This window comes from Equus caballus, chromosome 9 (genome assembly GCF_041296265.1).
Source record: "Equus caballus isolate H_3958 breed thoroughbred chromosome 9, TB-T2T, whole genome shotgun sequence".
In the NCBI taxonomy this organism is placed as follows: domain Eukaryota; kingdom Metazoa; phylum Chordata; class Mammalia; order Perissodactyla; family Equidae; genus Equus; species Equus caballus.
The window spans coordinates 76,267,254-76,291,935 of NC_091692.1; the positions used below are offsets into that span (position 1 = coordinate 76,267,254).

Sequence of the window (24,682 nt, forward strand, 5' to 3'; positions counted from 1 at the left end):
CCCCATTGCGACTGCCAACATTTGACAAAGATCACTTCCCAGAATTAAACAGAGTGCCAGGAAATGGGCGATTTCTTGTCCTACTGGTAAAAAGTAAGTTGATGCTCCCTTTCTCTGGGACAATTCATCAATATTTATCAAGAGTTCAAGAACTTTAAAATTCTGCAAAATCCTCAACCCACAAATTCTTTTGGAAATTATCTTAATGAAATGAGAGATGTGAGTAAAGATAGACAATAGTACTGTTTACCTCAGAAATCTTTATAAGACTGGTAGAAACTACCTAAATATCCAGCTCTAGGAGAGTGGACAGATTGTACTTTGGCTACACAATGAGTTACTACGCAGCTATTTTAAATTGTGTTGCAAAAGAAGATTTAACAGCATGGAATGATCATGATACATTATACAGTGTGATTCCATTCTTACTGTGTTTTAAAAACACATCTATATCAGGCATGAATTTGCTCCTTCCATATAGGTGCAAGAACTATCACATTTCTTTATTTTTCTAAATTGGGTGCAATCTGGCTTAGAATCCTGTCCTGCCTGGCTGAAAGGAAGAGCCAAGTCAGGGACTGTTGCCCACTTCACACACACACACACACACACACACCTTACTTTAGCTCTTCCTACTATCCCAGGGCTAATGTGGTCCAAGAAATGGACAAGGCACCTATCTTTAGACCATGGTCGGTGCCTCTGTTGCCACAAACCCTCAAAGTACACCTTGATATTGACAAGGGCTGCAGTCCTGGAGGTGGGAAGAGAGGTGCCCCTCAGCACTGGACTACATAGGCTTGGCTACAGAAGGTTTCTACCACTGTTCTCAAAACAGTTATGTTCAGTGTCCTGTCCCCAATGATACACCACCAGAGGTTTTGCTGCTCTGAGGGTGCTGGGTGGGAGAGGCACAGGTCTCTGACCTTTAGAGAACATGCCACCATTCTCTCCTCTCAACCTCTCTTGGAGACTTGAGCTCTCTTCTAGGGCCCCTCTACTCTTTATATTTAAGCTCTTGAGTTTCTCTCTCTAATAACAGAGAGATAGAGACCAAGTCATAAAACCTATGTATGCATTAAACACATGTGTGCATTAAAGAGCTTGAAAGATGTTACAAGTGTTTTTCATTGAGTGATGGTGTCACGGACTAACTGCCCTGAGGAGCTCACGGGTGGGTGTGGAAGCATTTAACTGTTTTTCCAAATTTCTTTTTTCCTTTTGTTACATTAAGGAGGTGCAATCACCAACCACCCTGAGCCAGACCAAGCCTCACCAAAGAGCTCCACCTATGACCTTTGCCTCATTTTTAATGCTAAGACCCCTCCAGAAGTAGCTTAGGCCTTATTACCATAATCTGCAGTATATGTGGAAGCATGTTTCCAACTGAGCCTGCGCAAGTGAATACCTACCTCTCCCTTTTAAATATTCATTCCCCATGGGAAATAAAAGTTCCCTGCTTCCCTTTGTTCAAGGATGCCATGACTCTGGAAATGATTCCTCATGGTCTCCTATTTGCTGCAAACATACTCTATTTTATGAGACAACTACTTCTGGTGGAGAGTCTGGTTTAATTTACCAGGAGGCAAATCCACCTTGGTTTCAGTAAGACAGGGGTTAGAGGAAAATTCTTATTTTTTCTTTGTATTTATTATCACCTTCTATAATTAATACAGATCATTTTATAATTTAAAAGAATGCAATTTATATTTCCCATGCTAAGATATTAACTATATTTTTTTTCTAATTCCCTCACCACTGTTCCTAATATGCAAATATATTTTTAAAACAAAGAATAACTAGAAAGCAATGAGAATTGCTTTACTGAAGGGCACAGATCATGGCTGTAAAAGCATTTTGAAAAAAGAAAATGACAAAGAAATTCCAAAAATGCTTTTTAAGTGGTAGCTTCACAGGAATCCGTATGTAACTTCCCAAGGTGACTAAGTTAATGGTAACATTGATCTTAGATATAAGCATTTAGTTGGATTGTTTTGCTTGCTTGATTTTATTCTTTTTCTCTCCCCCTACAGATCTTCTAAACTTGATTCCACTATGGAGGTGTGCACCCACATTGTAACTAAAGGTCTCTATCCTTAAAGAAATAATACTTAGCCATTCCCCTGACTCAAAAACACAATTCCATTAGGAGATGGGTTAAGAGGTGGCCCCAAGTTGAACAAGAATTGCTACTACCCTCCATTTTTATTCCTTCAGAATCAGATTCTCTTGCCAACAGTCCACAGCCCAACCATCAAACAGGAATAGAGATGGTGATCATCCCACAAAGAAGTCAGCAGCTCCTGGAAGTGCCTGGAATAATGAGACTCCCATGCACCCTCCCACTTCATTTTCCATTCTAGAAACATTCTATTTCAATGCGCTCTCCTCCTTTTCATACTTATTTTCCATCTGGGCACCCATCCAGACATTAAAATTCATATCTTCCTTGAAGAAATCTCCATCACGAAGCTATCATTACCCTTGGCTCCAGCATAGATAAGTCTCAGATATGTGGTTCAGAAGTACCCCAGAGGGAGCTGGGAGGTGGAGGGAAAGCTGAAAGTGTAATAAACAGAATATATTCAGCAAGGTTTTCCCCATGTTGGGTCCATCTGATTCAGGAATGCCTCATGATCATTACCAAACCCAGGGATGATTTGAGACAGATGTATTTAAGGAGTTCTGTCTTTTTTCCTCTTTCTCAAGTTGCCCTTAGTCACCCTGAAATCATGACCAGCTTTTTTAGTACAAAAAGGAAACTCCTACAGGCCAAGGAATGAACTCATCTGTTCATCAATGGCTCCAAGTTCAGGTCCTGTTTCCTGCATGACTTCTGCATATCCTTGCTTTTCAGAGCAGATACTACTCACAGGGAGCTCAGAAAAGGAGAATGTACATGTGACACAGTGAAAAGACAGACCTGGCTCCAACAGTTCTTCACACCAAGCATATCCAAAGACAGTCCTTTGGTTTGCAGCTGTAGCCAAGATAGTGATGTTCAGAACATCCTTTTCCAAATTCACATTGTTCTGAATCTGAACTAATAGATCATAAAGTCCCTGAGGGTTATGTCTTTAATTAATTCAGTATTTATTGAGTAATACTATATACCAAGCATTGTACTTATTTGTCTTTGTAACACCAGTCTTAGTCATAATAAGCATACAATGAGTGTTTGCTTGTTTGTTTGTTTTAATGGTTGTTTTCCCAACTAGAATGCAAGCACTAAGTAGTCATGGACTTGAACCTGACATATCCTGGGTGCTTAAAACACTTTTTTTGAAGTGATAGATTAATTAATTAATGAATGAGTGAATAAAGTAGTCAACTCACACCAAAAAGTTGTAGCTGACAGTGATAGAAAGTGGTATGTTTGTACAATGGAAATATTTTGGCTTTTGGAGTTAGACCTGAATTCAAATTCCACACGTATCTTCCCAATTTTGGTTTCCCCATATGTAAAAGGAAATAATAATATGTATCTGACTGAATTGTGAGAATTTAATGAGCAAAGAAACACTAAACACTCATCATGTTTAATGACTATCAAGTGCCTGGTTCTTTTTAAAGGGTCGAAAATGCTAGTTCCCTACCTCTAGCTCCTATTTCTGATTCTAAGTTCATTATTTTTAAAATGGGGATAATAATACCTATTTCATAATGGTGGTGTGAAGATTAAATTGCTGCAGAAATTTCCTGAAACAGTGCTCAACAAATATTCTCTCTTCTTACATTTCCCACAATTTCATTAGGAGGATAATGGATGGGGTTGGAAGAAAGAAAGAAGTGGATTAGCCCTTGTTAAGAATCTCAGCACAAGTGATCCTTAGTCATTAACCATTAAACAGCCTCCTGGAAAAGGAAACTGAAACAAAGACCGGTTGGCCCTAAAATTTATGCTTTGCTTTTCCTCAAGTCTAGAATCCCTGGGTTTTAACACATGGATGGTCAGAAGAAAACTACATTTCCGAGCTGCTCTTTCAGCTGGCTGTGGCCATGTGACTGAATTCTAGCCAACGGAATATGAGAATGTTATCATAGTAACATAGGGTCTTTATCTGCCACACAAGAGGGGCCAAATAAAAACTGGAACACCAGGTTTATGGCAAAGAAAGGGTTTTTATTTTGGCTGATGTCAGCTGGGAGACAAGAGTGAGCCCTCAAATTTGTCTCATCTCCCTGAAAGATGGGAGGCAAGGGGTTTTAAAGGTTGTGAGGAATGCAGCTGCTTGTAGGGAGGGGAAGCCTGTGGCCTTGCTAATTGGTGCTTCCCCACCAGTCTGCATTTGTCCCTTTGAGGCTGCTTGCAAGGAGGAGGATGGTGAAATAAGGGAATTTGCAGGTGGATGTCTGTGGTTGTTTGGCTCCATAGTGGATGCTGGATTCTCGTGCCAGGAAGCTGAGGAGTAAACAGGGAAAGGGAATGAATACTTCGGTTTTAATCCCATATATGCTGGGTTTAATGTAGGGGAAGTAACATTAGGACTGGTATCTATTCCCCCCTATTTTATCTTCATTCCTCAGTCTTGAGGGATTTGAAGCAACAACCAATCTAGCTACTTTCTGCTGAATCAAGCATAGGTTGTTTCATTTCATCGAACCAGTCTTTTAGTAAGGCGGTGATGCAGGTGGGCTGTCAAAGTTAGACCTATATTGTGTAAATAAGTAACCAGGTATTTAATAAGAAGTATTTCTAGAGAAACAAAAAGAAAAAACAAGGTTAATGGTTGGAGTAAATTATAAATTATAAATTCCTGAGCCCAGGAGACAGCCAGTTAAGAAGATTTTTAGACGTCAGGGTCAAAGCATCTTTTGCAGTTTGAAATGTCCCTGATGATGTCATTGGGCATTCAGGTATCTTTCTGAGAGGCTTACATAGCAGCAGGCATGAATTTTTCTTAAGTTTATATCAAGATGTCTATCTTTAGTTTGCAGGGCTTTGGGGAAAAAGGCAGTTTCAATGATTCCAAATGAAAATGATGGAAAACATTAATTTGGAGATCTGTTATTTTAGATATTTCAGGAGACTAGAAGAATTTAGGATCTAGTTCAGTTTACAGGTAGAAAACAAAACCTCAAAGACAATTGACAGAACCAAAATCCAACATCCACAAATGTGTATTATAGTTGGTATTGAAACATAATTTTTTTCTCTAAAGTCATCCTAATTTTTACTAAAGATAGCCAAATTAGGACCCAATGGTTTACAAAATAAGTCTAGTTTCAATAAACTTGGCACAATTATTTACATAAGTACAGCATGAATAGTAATTGGTTATATAGTCTCTTTTAAATATGCTTGCTGGAACTTTTTATAAAGAATCTCAGATTGAACTTTAAGATCTCTTGAGGCCAGGAAAGCCAGACCATCAGACTTCATCAGACTTCACCTGCAATACCTACAGATTTGGGTGAATTTCTCTCTTTTGAAGTCCCCCAAAATATTGAGGATTTTCGCACCTGCCAGATAAGTGACCTTTTTCATTTATGGTTGTGGGAACCCTGTAGGCAAGGTGCCAGGCCAATATTTCCAAGTGGCTTTATTTTATAAAATTAATCTTCATTTCTCAAAAGTTGTCTAGTCATATTGAGTCTGTATGTTTTTCTCAAATATGACATTTCAGTCAAAGCCTTGGTAATACAACCAGTGTTTCCAATTGTGTCCTCTTATAAGAAGAACAGATTTTTATTGAACTTCTGCAAATAACTATATAGCCATGATAATTACACTTATTTACCAAGAGTTTCCAATTTCTGGAGGGATCAGGTAGGGAGAAAAAGATAAATACTTCAATTTTGCTTACAAATTGCTGTCAGTCATATTTCCTTAAGAGAAAAAGATTTTCTTAAATCTGAAAAAACAAAACATCAAAAAATCAGCAATATTCCAAACAAAAAGTAATAAAAATTGTAACCATCCATATCAGTTCATTTAGCTTCACATAACGAAATATTTATCTTTTGTTAGCAGTTTCATGAGGCCATCAGTTTTTCAGTTATAGTTCTGTAATTTTTTATTTAGCTCAGTTTTATAATCTGAAAGTTTATCAGAAACCTGTATTTTAGAGCAAGTGTCAGAGTTCTTTCCATGAATCTCTATGAAGATGAAACATATTTGCAAAACCATCAGAGTAAAACAACAACTGTCTGTAAAGGACAAAATATTCAAAATGGAAATTGACAAAGACATTTGGCTATTTCTGTGACATATAACACTTTGAAATAATAACCAGAATTGTGGCTGACAATCAGAACAGATTAGAATTTTCGGAATGTTATATAATTTTTAAAACATTTATATCAATAACATTTACTCATATAATATCATAGGTTCCTATGAAATAATGTTTAGTTATCCATCCAATTAAAGTGACAACAGGAACAGTCAAAGACAGAGTCAAAAGAGCCAAAAAACTCTCATAATCTTTTTATCAAGAACAGACAAAAAGTTTAAGAAAATTATCCTTTTAAGAGAGAGGAGGCCAAATTTTAATTTTGTACCAGTTTACCTTTGACATTTAAACTTACTTACTTAATTAGATTTACTTTAATTTTAGCCAACTTGACTATGTACAAACTTCTATAAACCTCCTGTAACTTATTTTTACATTTAGAATTTGTCCCATGTTTTATTTTTTTCTCGTACTTTTGGAAAAATTTATCTTTTTTAATAAAATAAATAAAAATCTCTATTTTTATCTTTTTTATTGAAAACGTTTTATTTTACTTGTATACAAACTTTTTAGAAATATGTCTTTTCATAGAAGATTTTCAGCATGCACAAAACGTTCATCAATAAACTTAAACATCTTTTAGTTTTTTTTGAGATAGAAACCAAAGACAGGCAAATTCATGTTTAGTAATCCATTTTTAATATTTTATCTTGTTTGGAAAATGATTTAAAAGCTCAATAAATTTTTATCATTTAACTTAATTTAGTAAAACTCTAAAGTTTTAAGTTACCGAAAAAGATTTGGAAGCTGTTTATCAAGTATATATAGCATAAAACATAGTTATTGCGCCCAAAAGCTCTTACTCATTTTTACCTATCTAAATTATTTGTTTCCAGCAATTATGTTTAGATTACTCTTAAAAACTTTGTGTGACATTAAAGTAGTTAGCCATCATCTTAAGTACATAGACCATAATGCATTATTATTGTTAAAAGTTTCTCCAAAAATTTTTACTCTTTTTTTACATCTATTTAGTTTACCTGTCCTCGACAATTATATTTAGATGTTCTACAAAAACCTCATGAGACATCACACAAAATCAGTTATTATTTTAATACTTTTGTTGACAAATTTTGTAAGAGATAACATGAGTTTATCATATCCAATGTTGATAACTCTGAAAACATATTTATTTTAATCAAGCCAGCAAGCTTAAACCGGCTTTCATTTACCAAAGATTATTTTATATCATGTTAAATAACTTTGTCATTTAGAAGTTTCTGCATATTGACCAAAACTGCATTCCATTATGAGAGGTTTTGAATCTTCTCTTTTAAGGGCAACCGTTAGGTGGACTCAGCTGAAACAGGGGTTTGCCAGAATGGCCATTAATTCCAAATTATTTTAAAAGTTTACTTATCTTCATTTGCTTAATTTTAGATGAGGAACTTCAGGGGAGTTAAGGTGGGGAAGCTCAGCAAGAGAGGGGAGAGGAGCAGCAGATTTGGCTTCAGCTGCTGGCATGTTTAATTATTTAATTATGTTCTTTTAAAGAGGCAATAAAGTATTCCTGATTTTATTTAGAAGGCTCCAAAGATTAAAATAGGCTTCCAGTTGGTTGTTTTACTTTGTAGCTGGCTTTTTCCAATTGCGTATGTAAATACACCAGTTTGGGTAAACTGAAATTGCCCCATTTTGGCCGTTTTAAAGTGAGATCTCCTTTAGCATGTTTAATTAATATTGCCTAAAGAGTGGATTTATATGCTCTTACAATATCAGGCAGGGGAAACGGTCCCCAGTGAGGCATAATGTTTATCCCCATAACACAATCAGACAAAAGAGATGCAATCATTTTACATAAAGTCCACTTAAATATACTACACTTTATAAAACTTTATCGTAATTTTATTGACTTATACCTTTAATTATAACTTATATTAGAATTCCATTAGCAAGCTTCGGTATTACAATATTGTGTAGGGGAAGTATCTTCAGCCAGAGGGTAACATTCATTTCCAAAAAAAATCCAGGCAAAGTTGACATAACCTCTTTATATGATATTAGTTTAAACACTTTAATCTTTACAGTCTTATCAACCTGAGCAGCCTGTTACCCCAAACAATTGTTGGTTAGGTTTCTCACTGTGACTTTTGCCTTTTGGCTTTTTAATTATTTCAAACTGGGGTCAATAGAACAGGCCTGTCTGAGGTCCTTTAATGTTGGGGGGCCATTAGGGGCTCTCTTTATCCCGTTCAACTTTAGGCAGTGTTATATTAAAACCTTTGTTTTAACTTTATTCATGTCTGTTCTATTTATCCCATTTTCCTCTTCATAACTAGTTAAAGATTTCCATCCTGTTGTGCTGAGTTTTGTGACTTCCCTTTCTGATTTCTCTTTTCCCCCCCTTTAGTACTTGTCCTATTTAATCCACTGTCTTATACCTTTTTTTCTTATCACCATTTTTAAAAACTCCTTTAAAAATTGCCACCTTGTTGAAAAGAGTCCCTTTGCTTTTCCTCAGCTTTTTAAAATTCTCTTGTTAACTTAGTGTTTTCATTAGCATCTGTAAGACCATAAGAAGAAGCTGAGACCCCAAGTTTGACTGTTTTTAAGACTTGTCATTGTATTTTCCTTTTAATGTGGTCTTTTCACAAGTACCAATAAAACTGCTGTTTATGATGAGAGCTCTCTAAAAATTTTTTCAACTTAAGCATCCATTGTTTTGCTATTTTTTCTCCAGAATCTAAAGAATATTGTGGCCCTTCAGTGTTATAAAAGAAAATCATCCCTTTTTAGACATTGGCTTATTACAATAATTAGATCATCTACTCAGAATTAGCCCCAAGGGGCTCCACTTGGGGACAGACAGCATGTTTCCCATTCTGATACACAGAGATGGACAGACACATAGATCCAGACACAGAAAAACCAGACACCAGTGAATCAGTTCCCAGATTTAGAGTAGAAAGTCCTACAACTGTTCCTACTCCAAATGTGCACCCAGATGGCCCCTCTCTGAACAGAAAGACCAAAGATGGCCCCTCTGTGAATGGAAGGGACCCCAGATGGCCCTATCATAAATGGTAGGACCCAAGATGGAGAGGAAGGGAGCTCACAGGTGTCCCTGAGGTGACTTACCCTATTCCAGATTGAGTCTGTTGGCTCACCAGAAGCAAAAACAAACAAACAAACAAATCTAGAGCTTATTTCCTTACCAGAAGAAAGTATGCCTAGGATCAGCAGTGCCAGGTCAGACAGAAGGTACTGGGGGCAGTCCCTAGGGCAAATCACCTAGGCAGCTGTTGGACTGCTTCCCAGGAAATCCCAACTCACCTGGGGCCGTGGAGCCTGCTGGCTAGCTTGCCAAATTGTTACCAGATACAAACATAGGTTCTTTGCCTACCACACAGAAGGGCCAAATCAAAACTGGAACACCAGGCTTATGGAAAGGAAAAGGTTTTCATTTCAGGTGATGTTAGCTGGGAGACAAGAGTGAGCCCTCAAATTTGTCTCATCTCCCTGAAAGATAGGAGGAAAAGGGTTTTAAAGGTTGTGAGGAATGCAGCTGCTTGTAGGGAGGGGAAGCCTTTGACCTTGCTGGTTGGTCCTTTCCCACCAGCCTGTGTTTGGCTCTGTGAGGCTGTTTGAAGGAAGGATGATGGTGAGACAAGGGGATCTGCAGGCGGATGTCCTTTGTTGTCTACCTCCATGGTGGATGGTGGATTCTGGTGCCAGGAAGCTGAGGAGTAAGAAGGGAAATGGGATGAGTGCTTTGGTTTTAACCCCATATCTGCTGGGTTTAATGTAGGAGAACTGATATCAGGGCTGGTATCAAGAGAAGTGAGGGATGTACTTCTAGATCCTATCTTTACAGGAGAGGGGTGTGTGCCCTCCCTTTTCTCTTTCCCGCTCTCTGTATGAGACTCAGACATAGTAGTGAGCCATCTTGGACAATGTGGATAAGGTCATGACCTTCTGGAAAGCAGACAACAAGATAATAGTAGCCTAAGTTCCTGAGCCCTAGAAAACCATGTCAGCCCCCGAATGCTTATATTCAGCCATCTGAGAGAGAAAGAAATGTCTCTCTCGTTAAAACCACTGATATTTTAGGGCTTTGTTGTCACAGGTGAAAGTAAATCTAATCTAATATAGAGGTATCAAGATATCTGTAAATATCTAGGCCTCATTAATGACACATCCTCAACTCAGGCACTTTCTCAGCCTCCCGCAAAGGGCTCCCAGTCACTAGGCAAGGTTGTTCTGTTTTGCTGGTGCTGCCTACCCACAGATTTGAAATCCCCAGCTGTATCATGGGTAACCAATCAGAATCTGTCCTAGTCTTGGAAGCCCCTTCCAAGGCTAACCTTGTCTGTGAAGCCCACCCTGGTAAATGGCAGTTCTCCAGGATCTTTCCCTTGTCTGAGTTTCATAGCAGCTGACTATACCACCTGTCATTGGGTCCCAGCCCCACACTGTTTTCTAGCCCATGGGTTTTTATTTCATTTTGTTGGATGTCCTTCTCCCTATCTTAATAGCAAATTCAGTAATAGCAAGAACCATGTTTTAGACATTTTAATCAGATTTTTGTGTCTTTATCCAATTTTGGAAGTGATCTTTAACCATGAAGCATCATGCTCTGAGCTTTTGAAATACTTGTGGACTTGACTTTAGTGATTTGTTTATATATCTCCTTAAACTGTGACACCCTCAAAGGCAACAAATGTGTCATAATAACTTCTGCATCCACAGCACCTGATCTATGCATGTACCTCAGTAATGCTTATTGATGGTTGGATAAATGAGTCTTGGTAGCCCATGAACATCTAGAATAATGCCTTGTACTCAATGCCTAGAAGGCTTTCAACTAATGAGCTAATGTGGGTACTGCCAAGGTAAGAAAACTTTTTGATCTTTGGGTTTGGTACTTATATGCGTTAAAACATTTTCAATTGTAAGCAATAGAGGCTTGACAAACTGACATGCAAAAAAGGAGCTTTAATCTCATATAACAGGGAAATCAAAAGAATGACTTCAGATATTGCAGCACCCAGAGGTTCAAAATAAGTCATCAGGGCTCTGTCTCTCTCTCCATGTCTTAGACATGTTTCTCTATGGTGTCTCTCCATGATGGTTTCCAGGAGCCCAAGACCTAGCCTAGCAACCTCAGAGGCCTAATAAAAAACACATTCCCAAATATCTATGTCAAAAGGGGATCAGGGAATGTTTTCATGGATTGGTCCAGTCTGAGACATGTGTCCATTCTTGAATCATTATGGCCAAAAGGTTTGGATATTTTACTGGACATATCTAGGCCACATGCCCATCCCTGTGGCTAGAGGAGATGGCCAGTTGGGTTAACCCCACCCAAGCCCAGAAAAGAAAAGGGTTATATTACCAGAAGACAGGGGAAAGGATATAAAACAGACAAATCAACAGATGTCCATCACCATCCTAAAGATAATACCTCCTCCTAGATTCAGTTTCCCCAAAGCATTTGCCTGGGATCCATACCATCCTGGATTTCTTACCATCTTCCTGCCACTGTTATTATCCTGCAGTCACCTTAAAGCTTTACTTCAGTGTCTCCCCTTACCATAGCCCCTCCTGCACTGCCAAAGTAGAGTTGGAAGTTTACTAGACAGAAAGTGAGTGGTCATCCCAGGGCCTGGGAAGATGCTCTGCTTCATGACTACCTCAAAGCTGGAGTCTGGGGTCATTAGAGCAAATCCCTGGTGATGCCACACAATGGGACTCTGCTTATAGACATTCCCTTCTGGCAGGAAAGAAATTCAGTTTGACCTTATTGACTGACCTCAGCCTGTCAAGACAGCACTTGGTAATTACTCTAATCAAGCAATTTGCCTTTTTATTAAGATCAGAGTTTTTCTCCAAAATCTTCAGAAGGCACTGGATTGTTTCAGCCACTGTGTAAAGATGTAATTCTTGAATAATACAAGCATCTCAAGTCTCTGTGTTCCTAGTTCGCCAAATTTTCCAGCACTTGTTGAACACGGTTTGTTCCTGCCAGGAGAAAAGCCTTTCAAGGTTGTACATTGAGTGGTTCAAAAAATGAATTCTGGATATAATTCAGCCCACCCTTTCCCAGACCCTTGCCTCCTTCTACCAAACAACACCCATGAAGTCTCTGAAATCTCCACCCAAGCCAGACTTTGTACTAGACTGCCTGAAATCCTTTGGCTTGCCTGAGTGCTCCCTGGGGTCAGTGTCTTCCTCTGGTTTTCTCTCTAGCACTTTCTAAGGTATCCTTAAAAGTCCTGTGATCTCATTTTGTCACTAACATGGACTTATAACTCTATGATTTGCAAGTTTCTTTTCCCAAGCATTATTGTGTGTGAGTGTCAGAACAGCAGTGTGAGATCGATATCACCATTGTGCCCTGAGAGATGAGGAAACTGAGGTTCAAAGAGGATTACGTAATAGCTTACAGTTACATGACTAGCAAGTGGCAGAACAAGGTCTCAAACGCAGGTCCTTTCATCAAAAATCCCTTGTTTTTCTTCTCACAACAAACTTCTTCTAACTATATCCTGTTTAATAATCTTGACTCCCCAATAAGGTGGGTCTTTTTGCTTCTGGGTTCTACCTGCAGAAAGCTCAGCACAGCACTGTACGTAGGACTGATATTCCAAAACAATTTGTTGGCTGAATAAATGGGCACTTGGCTGCTGTGAGCTGGGTCATCTTGGTAATTCAGCCTTGCAGGCAGGTTGGTGCACACACAGTCAGGCTATACGCAACTAGCAGCTGAAGGATGTGCAAAGTAAAGCCTTCATCTAATAGTGGTTAGAACTGATCGTTCACGTATCCATTCATTCAGTTAATTCTTGTTTTCTGTCTTCTATGTACTAGGCAGAGCGATAGGTGTTGGCTATACATTGGTAAACAAAACACACAATCCTAGCCCTGAGGAGCTTACACCTCTGTGAGAGTCTTTTTTTTTTTTTTTTTTTTTTTGAAATTTTACTGATTTATTTATTTACTTGTTAGGAAGACTGGCCCTGAGCTGACATCTGTGCCGATCTTCCTCCACTTTATGTGGGACACCACAACGTGTGGCCTGATGAGTGGTGTGTGGGTCCATGCCCGTGATCCGAACCTGCAAACCCCTGGCCGCTGAAGCAAAGCTTCTGAGCTTAACTACTCCGCCACCAGGCCAGCCCCCTTAGCATAATTTTAGCAAGTTGAATTTAAAAATATATTAAACTGTTAATACATCATGAGCAAGTGAAGTTTATCCCAGAAATGCAAGATTGGTTCAACATTTGAAAATTAGTCAATGTAGTTTACCAGATCAAGAGACTAAACTAGAAAAACCATATGGTCATCTCAATAGATACGGAAAAGGCATTTGACAAAATTTAACATTCAGCCATGATAAAAAAAAAAACCAAACAAACCTAGGAATTGAAGAGAACATCCTCAACCTGACACAGGGCTAATATCATAGTTAATGGTGGGAGACTGAGTGCTGCCCCAAAGGATCAGAAAGAGTCAAGAGCGTCCACTCACACTGCTTCTGTTCAACATTGTATTGGAAGACCCAGCCAGTGCAATAAGGCAATAAAAATAAAAGCCCCAAATTGGAAAGGAAAAAAAACCCTGTTTATTTGCAGATGGCATAATAATGTCTACATAAAATTGTCTACACCCAAAATCCCAACAGAATGTACCAAAAAGCTACAAGAACTAACATGGAAATTTAGCAAGGTTGTACCATAGAAGGTCAGTACACAAAAATCAGTTGTATTTGTGCTATGCGATTGTATATGTACCAGCAACACACAACTGGAAACTGTAATTTTAAAACATTCATTTGTAATAGCATGAAAACATAAAATACTTGGAGATTAACCTAACAAGATATATGCAAGATTTATATGCCCAAAACTACAAAATTGATGAGAGAAATCAAAGAAGATCTAAATAAATAGATAGGACGTTCATGGATCAGAAGACTCAATATTGTTAAGAGGTTAACAATAATCTATCTAATAATCTCCCCAAATAATCCATAGGTTGAATGCAATCCTAATAAAAATTGCAAGATACTTTGTTCTTATTTTTGGTAAGGAAGATTGGCCCTGAGCTAACATTTGCTGCCAATCCTCCCCTTTTTGTGTGAGGAAGATTTTCCCTGAACTAACATCCATGCCAATCTTTCTCTATTTTATATGTGGGATACCTCCACAGCATGGCTTGATGAGCAGTGTATAGGTCCATGCCTGGGATCCAAACTTGTGAACCCCAGGCCACCGAAGCAGTGGCTTTAACCACTGCTTAACCGCTATATCCCTGGGCCGGCCTTGCATACTTTCTATAAATATTAAAAAGCTAATTCTAAAATGTATGTAGAAATACGAAGAACTTAAAGTAGCCAACACTATTTTGAAAAAGAATTTGGACCACTCACACTCCCATTTTCAGGACTTAACCATGAGCTACCATAATCAAAACATAGATACATCAAACAAAATAGAGATACCAGAATCAGACCCATGTATATGTGGTCAATGGATTTTTTTTTTTTCTTCTAGAATTTTTTATTATGGAAATTTACTGCAGGCACAATGTTTTTAGAATCCCATATAAAAATAAAATTTATGTAAAAATAGATTTAGAAGTTTGAAAATAAAAGCAGGCGAGCAGTTGCTCATGATGGAAACACCGTGTCTAAGGTTTTGGAGAAAAACAGCAGTAATAGATTATTCATATGCTTACAGCAGTATAAGGTATCAAGAGTAGTTTAATATTTGGTTAAGAAACAAAGAATCATTCTCCTATTCTTGCTTTCTATCTTCCTTTCTTTTTTTTTTTTTTATTTTATTATTATTTTTTTTTATTAATGTTATGATAGATTACAAGCTTGTGAGATTTCAGTTGTACATTTTTGTTAGTCATGTTGTGGGTACACCACTTCCCCCTTCGTACCCTCCCCCCACCCCCCCTTTTCCCTGGTAACCACCGATCAGATCTCCTTCTCAATATACTAATTTCCACCTATGAGTGGAGTCATATAGAGATCGTCTTTCTCTGACTGACTTATTTCGCTTAACATAATGCCCTCGAGGTCCATCCACGTTGTTGTGAATGGGCCAATTTCGTCTTTTTTTATGGCTGAGTAGTATTCCATTGTGTATATATACCACATCTTCTTTATCCAGTCATCAGTTTCTGGGCATGTAGGCTGGTTCCACGTCTTGGCTATTGTAAATAATGCTGCGATGAACATAGGGGTGCAACGGACTCTTGAGATATCTGTTATCAGGTTCTTAGGATAGATACCCAGTAATGGGATGGCTGGGTCATAGGGTATTTCTATTTTTAACTTTTTGAGAAATCTCCATACTGTTTTCCATAGTGGCTGTATCAGTTTGCATTCCCACCAACAGTGTATGAGGGTTCCTCTTTCTCCACAACCTCTCCAACATTTGTCGTTCTTGGTTTTGGATGTTTTTGCCAATCTAACGGGGGTAAGGTGATATCTTAGTGTAGTTTTGATTTGCATTTCCCTGATGATTAGCGATGATGAACATCTTTTCATGTGTCTATTGGCCATATTCATATCTTCTTTTGAGAAATGTCTGTTCATGTCCTCTGCCCATTTTTTGATCGGGTTGTTTGTTTTTTTGTTGTTAAGCAGTGTGAGTTCTTTGTATATTATGGAGATTAACCCTTTGTCGGATAAGTGGCTTGTAAATATTTTTTCCCAATTAGTGAGCTGTTTTTTTGTTTCAATTCTGTTTTCCCTTGCCTTGAAGAAGCTCTTTAGTCTGATGAAGTCCCATTTGTTTATTCTTTCTATTGTTTCCCTCAACTGAGGAGTTACAGTGTCCGAAAAGATTCTTTTGAAACTGATGTCAAAGAGTGTACTGCCTATATTCTCTTCCAAAAGACTTATTGTCTCAGGCCTAATCTTTAGGTCTTTGATCCATTTTGAGTTTATTTTGGTGTGTGGTGAAAAAGAATGGTCAATTTTCAATCTTTTGCATGTGGCTGTCCAGTTTTCCCAGCACCATTTGTTGAAGAGACTTTCTTTTCTCCATTGTAGGCCCTCTGCTCCTTTGTCGAAGATTAGCTGTCCATAGATGTGTGGTTTTATCTCTGGGCTTTCTATTCTGTTCCATTGATCTGTGGACCTGTTTTTGTACCAGTACCATGCTGTTTTGATCACTGTAGCTTTGTAGTATGTTTTGAAATCGGGGATTGTGATTCCGCCGGCTTTGTTTTTCTTGCTCAGGATTGCTTTAGCAATTCGCGGTCTTTTGTTCCCCCATATGAATTTTAGGATTGTTTGTTCAATTTCTGTGAAGAATGTTCTTGGGATTCTGATTGGGATAGCATTGAATCTGTATATTGCTTTAGGTAGTATGGACATTTTAACTATGTTTATTCTTCCAATCCATGTACAAGGAATGTTATTCCATCTCTTTATGTCATCGCCTATTTCTTTCAAGAAAGTCTTGTAGTTTTCATTGTATAGATCCTTCACTTCCTTGGTTAAGTTTATCCCAAGGTATTTTATTCTTTTCGTTGCGATTGTGAATGGGATAGAGTTCTTGAGTTCTTTTTCTGTTAGTTTATTGTTAGTGTATAGAAATGCTACTGATTTATGCACGTTAATTTTATACCCTGCTACTTTGCTGTAGTTGTTGATTATTTCTAATAGTTTTTCTGTGGATTCTTTGGGGTTTTCTATGTATAAGATCATGTCGTCTGCAAACAACGAGAGTTTTACTTCTTCGTTACCTATTTGGATTCCTTTTATTTCTTTTTCCTGCCGAATTGCTCTGGCCAGCACCTCCAGTACTATGTTGAATAGGAGTGGTGAAAGTGGGCACCCTTGTCTTGTTCCTGTCCTCAGAGGGATGGCTTTCAGCTTTTGTCCATTGAGTATGATGTTGGCTGTGGGTCTATCATATATGGCCTTTATTATGTTGAGGTACTTTCCTTCTATACCCATTTTATTGAGGGTTTTTATCATAAATGGGTGTTGGATCTTGTCGAATGCTTTCTCTGCATCTATTGAGATGATCATGTGGTTTTTGTTTTTCATTTTGTTGATGTAGTGTATCACGTTGATTGACTTGCGGATGTTGAACCATCCCTGTGTCCCTGGTATAAATCCCACTTGATCATGGTGTATAATCTTTTTGATGTATTGCTGTAATCGGTTTGCCAAAATTTTGTTGAGGATTTTTGCATCTATGTTCATCAGTGATATCGGCCTGTAGTTCTCCTTCTTTGTGTTGTCCTTGTCAGGTTTGGGGATCAGAGTGATGTTGGCTTCATAGAATGTGTTAGGGAGTTCTCCATCTTTCTCAATTTTCTGGAACAGTTTGAGGAGAATAGGTATTAAGTCTTCTTTGAATGTTTGGTAGAATTCTCCAGAGAAGCCGTCTGGTCCTGGACTCTTGTTTTTGGGGAGGTTTTTGATTACCGTTTCTATTTCCTTACTTGTGATTGGTCTATTCAGATTCTCCATTTCTTCCTGATTCAGTTTGGGGAGATTGTAGGAGTCTAGGAATTTGTCCATTTCTTCCAGGTTGTTCAATTTGTTGGCATATAGTTTTTCATAGTATTCTCTTATGATCTCTTGTATTTCATTGGTATCTGTTGTGATTTCTCCTCTGTCATTCCTGATTTTATTAATTTGCGATTTCTCTCTTCTTTTCTTGGTGAGTCTGGCTAGGGGTTTGTCAATTTTGTTAATTCTTTCGAAGAACCAACTCTTTGTTTCATTGATCCTTTCTATTGTCATTTTTGTTTCAATATCGTTTATTTCTGCTCTTATTTTTATTATTTCCCTCCTTCTACTGACTCTGGGCTTTGTTTGTTCTTCTTTTTCTAGTTCTGTTAGGTGTCGTTTGAGGTTGCTTACGTGAGCTTTTTCTTGTTTAGTGAGGTGAGCCTGTATTGCGATGAATTTCCCTCTTAGGACTGCTTTTGCTGCATCCCAAATGATTTGGTATGTCGTGTTCTCATTTTCATTTGTCTCCAGATAATATTTGATTTCTTCTTTAATTTCCTCAATGATCCATTGTTTGTTGAGAAGCATGTTGTTTAGTCTCCACATTTTTGCACCTTTCTCTGCTTTTTTCTTGTAGTTGATTTCTAGTTTAATAGCGTTATGATCAGAAAAGATGCTTGATATTATTTCAACTCTCTTGTATTTATTGATGTTTGCTTTGGTTCCCAAAATATGGTCAATCCTTGAGAATGTTCCATGTGCACTTGAGAAGAATGTGTAACCTGCTGTTTTTGGATGAAGTGTTCTATATATATCTATTAAGTCCATCTGGTCTAATTTTTCATTTAATTCTATTATTTCCTTGTTGATTTTCTGTCTGGATGTTCTGTCCATTGGTGTTAATGGTGTGTTGAGGTCCCCTACTATTATTGTATTGTTGTTGATATCTTCTTTTAGTTCTATTAAGAGTTGCTTTACAAATTTTGGTGCTCCTGTGTTGGGTGCGTATATATTTATAAGTGTTATGTCTTCTTGGTGGAGAGTCCCTTTTATCATTATATACTGTCCCTCTTTATCTTTCTTTATCTGTTTTGTTTTGAAATCTACCTTGTCTGATATTAGTATAGCGACACCTGCTTTCTTTTGTTCATTATTAGCTTGGAGTATTGTTCTCCATCCCTTCACTCTGAGTCTGTGTTTGTCTTTGGGGCTGAGGTGTGTTTCCTGGAGGCAGCATATTGTTGGATCTTGTTCTTTGATCCATCCTGCCACTCTGTGTCTTTTGATTGGGGAGTTCAATCCATTTACATTTAGAGTGATTATTGAGACGTGGGGGCCTACCACTACCATTTTGTGTCTTGTTTTCCGGTTTTCTTCAGTTTCCTTTGTTTCTCGTCCCATGGTTTAATCTGTTCTGATGTAGAGCTGCTACTCTCTGTTGTTGTCCTTCTACTTATCTCCTCTGCTCTTGGTTTTGTAGCCCCTTTCCTTTTTTGGATTTTTCAGGAATGAGGGTTTTCCTGAGGATTTCCTGAAGAGGAGGTTTTGTGGCAATGAACTCCCTTAATTTTTGTTTATCTGGGAAAGTTTTTATTTCTCCATCGTATTTGAAGGATATTTTCGCTGGGTAGAGAATTCTCGGCTGTAGATTTTTGTCCTTCAGATTTTTGAATATATCATTCCACTCTCTTCTAGCCTGTAAAGTTTCTGCTGAGAAATCTGCTGATAGCCTGATGGGGGTTCCTTTGTAGGTTAGTTTCTTTTGCCTGGCTGTCCTTAATATTTTCTCCTTGTCGTTGACTTTTGCTAGCTTCACTACTATATGCCGTGGAGTTGGTCTTCTTGCATTGATAAAGTTTGGAGATCTATTGGCTTCTGTCACCTGAAGATCCATCTCCCTCACCAGATTTGGGAAGTTCTCAGCCATTATTTCTTTGAATAGGTTTTCTGCCCCTTTCTCCTTCTCTTCTCCCTCTGGTATACCTATAATCCTTACGTTGCATCTCCTAATTGTGTCTGATAATTCTCGGAGAGTTTCTTCATTTCTTTTAAGTCTTGCTTCTCTCTCCTCCTCTGCCTGCAACAATTCTATATTGCCATCTTCCAAATTGCTAATTCTTTCCTCCATATTATCGGCCCTACTGTTCAGAGCATCTAGATTTTTCTTAATCTCCTCTATTGTGTTCTTCATTTCCAATATTTCTGTTTGGTTCTTCTTTATCGTATCAAACTCTTTTGTGACATAGCTCCTGAACTCGTTGAGTTGTCGGTCAGAATTCTCTCTTAACTCAGTGAGAATCCTAATGATGGCTGTTTTGAAGTCATCATCATTTAGGTTATATATCTCATTTTCTTTGGGATTGTTTTCTGTGTATTTGTTACTTTCTTTCTGTTCTGGAGATTTAATGTATTTTTTCATATTGCTTGATGATGTTGATTTGTGCCTCTGCATGGAGATAGAGTTTAGTTGCTCCTTTCACTTGTTTCAGCTGCTGCGGTGGGGGGAGCAGCTGTTTATACTTCACCAACCAGGAACCCTGTCCGTAGTTGCTAACTGGGCCTGGGCCCCTCTTCGTAGCCACAGTGGCCCTTTGGATTCCCTCCTCTGCCGTGGGGGCCGTCACAGGGGGGCTTCAGGCTGCAGGTGCCTACTGTTGTTGCCCACCTAGTTGCGCTCTCTCCTTGGGGTCTGCAATGGTGTTATGGGCTTTTCCAGCGGCCAAGGGTGGGATCACTTATATTTGTCGCTCCGTTGCTGTCGGCACCCACCAAATCTCACTTGTCCTCTATGGGTCGCAGGAGAGCTATTGGCATCTTCTACAGTCTGTGGTTAGTACACCTAGCTATGCTGCTTTTGCCCTGGGGTCTTCCAGCCTTGTGGCTGGCGGCTGGGTGCCTTCTACTGGTGCTGTGCAGAGGCTTTCCCTAAGGCTGCTGTGAGCCTGTAGGGTTTCCCCCTAGGCTACTAAGCTGGGTCTCTGGAACTCTCTCCAGCCCCAGTCCTCTCCGAGATCTCCGGCAATCCCTAGTCCCACGGGGCGGGCAACGGCAGCTGGGGGTCGCCCCGCCCTCTGGGGTTCTCTCCGGGCCTCTCCCGGAGCCGTGAGTGCTCAGCGTCACCCCTCTGCTAACGGCACACAGAGAGTTTTGTCTGCTGCCCGGGCGGAGCTCCGGCACTTCCCCTCCGGGTCGCCGAACCGGCCTTTGAAAGTTCCCCCAGCCCCGGTCCTCTCCAAGATCTCCGGCAATCCCTAGTCCCACGGGGCTGGCAACGGCAGCTGGGGGTCGCCCCGCCCTCTGGGATTCTCTCCGGGCCTCTCCCGGAGCCGTGAATGCTCAGCGTGGCCCCTCTGCTAACGGCAGACAGAGAGTTTTGTCTGCTGCCTGGCGGAGCTCCGGCGCTTCCCCTCCGGGTCGCCGAACCGGCCTTTGAAAGTTCCCCCAGCCCCGGTCCTCTCCGAGATCTCCGGCAATCCCTAGTCCCACGGGGCGGGCAACGGCAGCTGGGAGACCTCCGTGCCCTCCGTGTTTCTCTCTGGGACCCTCCGGGCGCCCCGAGCACCAGGCTGGGTCTCCCCGCCAATGGCGGGGAGAGACTCTCCCCGCGGGCTCAGGTGTGCAACTCCAAAGTTTCCCTCTGCGTTTAGGAGTAATTGCGGGGGGTTTAGGTAGGGTTATGGTCACCTGTTTCCACTGTCGCTCCTCTGTTGTGTTCTCGCTCCTGCCCTAGATGTGCGTGGATCCTCTGGGGTCGCCCGTTGGAAGAAAGCCGCTTGCGGGTACTAGGCTGCCCGTCGGGGTCGGAGAGTTTTCACCTATTTCCACATCCTCCCGGAGGAAAGTCCATCCGCCTTCCGATGTATAGTCGCGTGGGTGTCTCAGACGTCCTGAGATGCTGTCTGGATATCCTTTGTCAAGCGATAAGTGTCCAAATAATTGTAGACTCGAAGGGCGAGAGACAAAGAGGACTACTCACGGCGCCATCTTGGCTCTCTCCCTCTGTGAGAGTCTTAAAACCAAATAGGTACAATCTAATGATGAACTCTTCAGTGTTCTCACCTGTATTAGTTTTCTATTGAAAACTACTGTGAACAAATTACCACAAACTTAGCATCTTAAAACAATGCCCACTCATTAACTCACAGTTCTGTATTTCAGAAAACTGGGCAGACTGAACTCAGTTCTCTGCTGAAGGTCTTTCAAGGCCAAAATCAAGGTGTCAGAGAGGCTGAGCTCTTATCTGAGGGCTCTGGGGAAGAGTCTCCCTTGGAGCTCATTTCTGCTTATAGACAGGATCCAGTTCCTTGTGGTTGTAGGATTGAGGTCCCTGTTTTCTTGCTGGCTGTCAGCTGGGGGTTGTGCTCAGCTGTTAGAGGCCACCCTCCTCAGGTCTTTTGCATGTGACCACAACCATCTTCAAATCTCTGGCTTCTTCTTTTGCTACCAGCTGGAGAAAACTTCCTGCTCTTAAAGAGTTTATGTGATTAGGCCAGACCCACCAGGCTTCTTTCTATAGTCAACTGTGCCATATAACACAACCTAATCATAAAGTAATATGTCATCATCTTCACAAGTTCCAGTCACACTCAAAGAGGAGGAGATTATACAAGGACATTGATCATTTGGTGTCATTTTAGAATCTGCCTACCATACCCCCTGCCCAAATTCAGGAATTTATTACTTTAAATGGCCTTTTGCCACAACCTAACAAGTGTTTTTTCCCTGTTCTAGCTCATCCATGTTTAACCATATGACACATCTCTATACCTCTGTAAATGCCAGTCCCTCTGCTTGGAATGCTTCCCCTGCTTCTAGTTCTCCCAAAAAAGTCCTTCTCAAAGTCCAAGACTCAAAGTCTTGAAGACCCTCTGAGGGGTTCTTCTCAGCACCCAGGCACCCATCAATCAATGTTAAATACTCCCTTCTCTGCGTTTTTATGGGACTTTGTTCATCCCACCACTACAGAACCTCATCCATACTATTATAGTCTTAGTCACCAAACTGTGAGATCTCTGACAGCAGAGTTTATGTTTCATTCACTTTTGCTTTCCCAGGGCCTCCCACGGATCTTGGCACAAAGTAGGTGCTTGGTAAATGTTTGTTGAATTAAACTGAACTAGACTTTCTATCCTCCGTTGTGAGGACTTGTGATTGGAAGAGCAGCACAGATTTGAAACCTAGTTTAGGTATGAAGCAAAACATCTGTAATATTTACCTCCCCAGCACACATTCATTCACCTTATTCTTACTGCACCCTAATTGTCATTTGGGAATCACCACATTCCCACTTTCATTCACACGGTTCATATGGGAATGACCCTATTACCCCTGTCAAGGATGGACTCATCTGTGACTCAGGCTTTGCTAATAAGAGACACTGTGATTGATTCTGAGATGGACACAATGCAATTCAGCTAATGAGAGTCCTCAGCATCCAGTGAATCTTTCTGATACCAGCTCAACACAAGGTTGGCATAAGAGAAGCCACATTGTGGAAAAGAAACCATACCGTTACTTTGAATGACCTCTGATTAACCAACCCAGATATGCTCTGTGGATTTTATGGCCCCTCCCGGCTGCTATAAATTGATAACTTGGTTCTTTTGAGTTCCTTAGACACGTGATGACCCCCAGGCAGAGAATCTATGATGATAGCCATCATCAATGACAACTGAAAGATCAGGGTATAAGGGATTGTTCCAGTCTCTGATGCATATCCAATAAAACAAAAAACTATCTGGAACTAAGACCACATGTCTGGCCCCACCCAGAGACCAGCCCTCTATATAACTTGCCTGTAGTCTTTGTTCTGTAAGATGGTTCTTTCCGACATTAGTCAGCCATCTTCCCCCTTGCTGGCAAGCTGTAATAATAAAAAAAAAAAAACCTTTCTCTCCTACTACCTTGCCTCTTGACTATTGGCACGTTTTGCAGTGGGCACATGACCACTCCTTTGGGTGGTAACATGTTTTACGCTGAAACTTTTGGGAAAAAGTTTTCCTCTTTATGTTGAGCTTGTGGAGCTAATAGAATAAAGGCTTGGAGCCACTAGTGGCTTTCTCTGGCACCCTCTGGGGGAAACCCCCCACACAATGAACAATACAGAAAAATATAAAGCTAAGAGATGACAGTAGAGAAAGAGTCCCAAAGACATCATGAGCCTCTGGACTGAGCCATGTCCAAAGCTTATCATCCTCTGAATTTACCAATAAACAAAATCCCTTTTGACTTAAATTTCCACTGACACAAACACTTTCTCATTTATTAATTTGAGTTGGGTTTTTGTCACTTGCAACTAAAAAATAAATTAAAAGGACTGAAAAATATAGGGTGGTAATCTCTGATTAGGGAAAAAGGTTAAAAATAACAGCTCCCCTCAGGGACTAAATAAACCCCAGGGCCTTGGATCTCTTAGCTCATTATTAGCCTTCCTGAAAATCAAACAAATGGGGCCACCAGATAATGCAAGAGGAAGCGCCATTCTGCCTCCAGCTTCTCTATACTAACTTGCTGGGTCCTTTGTGCCCTGTTTTGGAATCCAGACACCAAGGATCCTGGGGCCAGTACTGTGATGGGCAATAGGAGAGAGAGTAATTATTGTTCATAACCTTCAGCAGCAGCAATCTAAGTCTTGCAGTCAAGATTTTCTGAGGGACATCAGGTGTGCAATTTGCAAGCAAATGACAATCGACATGACTATTGATTGCTCTGACCAGCTAATTATGAGCCAGTAATTTCCTGGCCAGGGTATTTCTCCCCCACTGCCCATCCTGGAAGTATCCCACAGGGTCTCATTTGTTTGCCTTCAGGTTATCCCTAGAGAGGAACCTCTCCTCTTATCAGCCTTCCCTGTGTCCTTCTCCAGCCTGCAAGCCCCTCAATAGCTGTGTCACAGGGTTTCCAAGGGGCTTTCAGCTTATTGCATATTCAGCTCCTCCTCTGAGTCTTTCCCCATCCCCAACATTACTTCACGGTGTTGGAACTTTGCTGTGAGCTGCTGACAGATCGTTAAAGATCT

The 24,682-nt window shown here is 40.0% G+C and overlaps 1 long non-coding RNA gene across 1 annotated transcript in view; it reads left to right on the plus strand.

Annotated features, from left to right (window-relative positions):
• Positions 1 to 24,682, plus strand: part of LOC138915435 (uncharacterized) — a 63,944-nt gene that overhangs the window by 29,604 nt on the left and 9,658 nt on the right. The window lies entirely within an intron of this gene.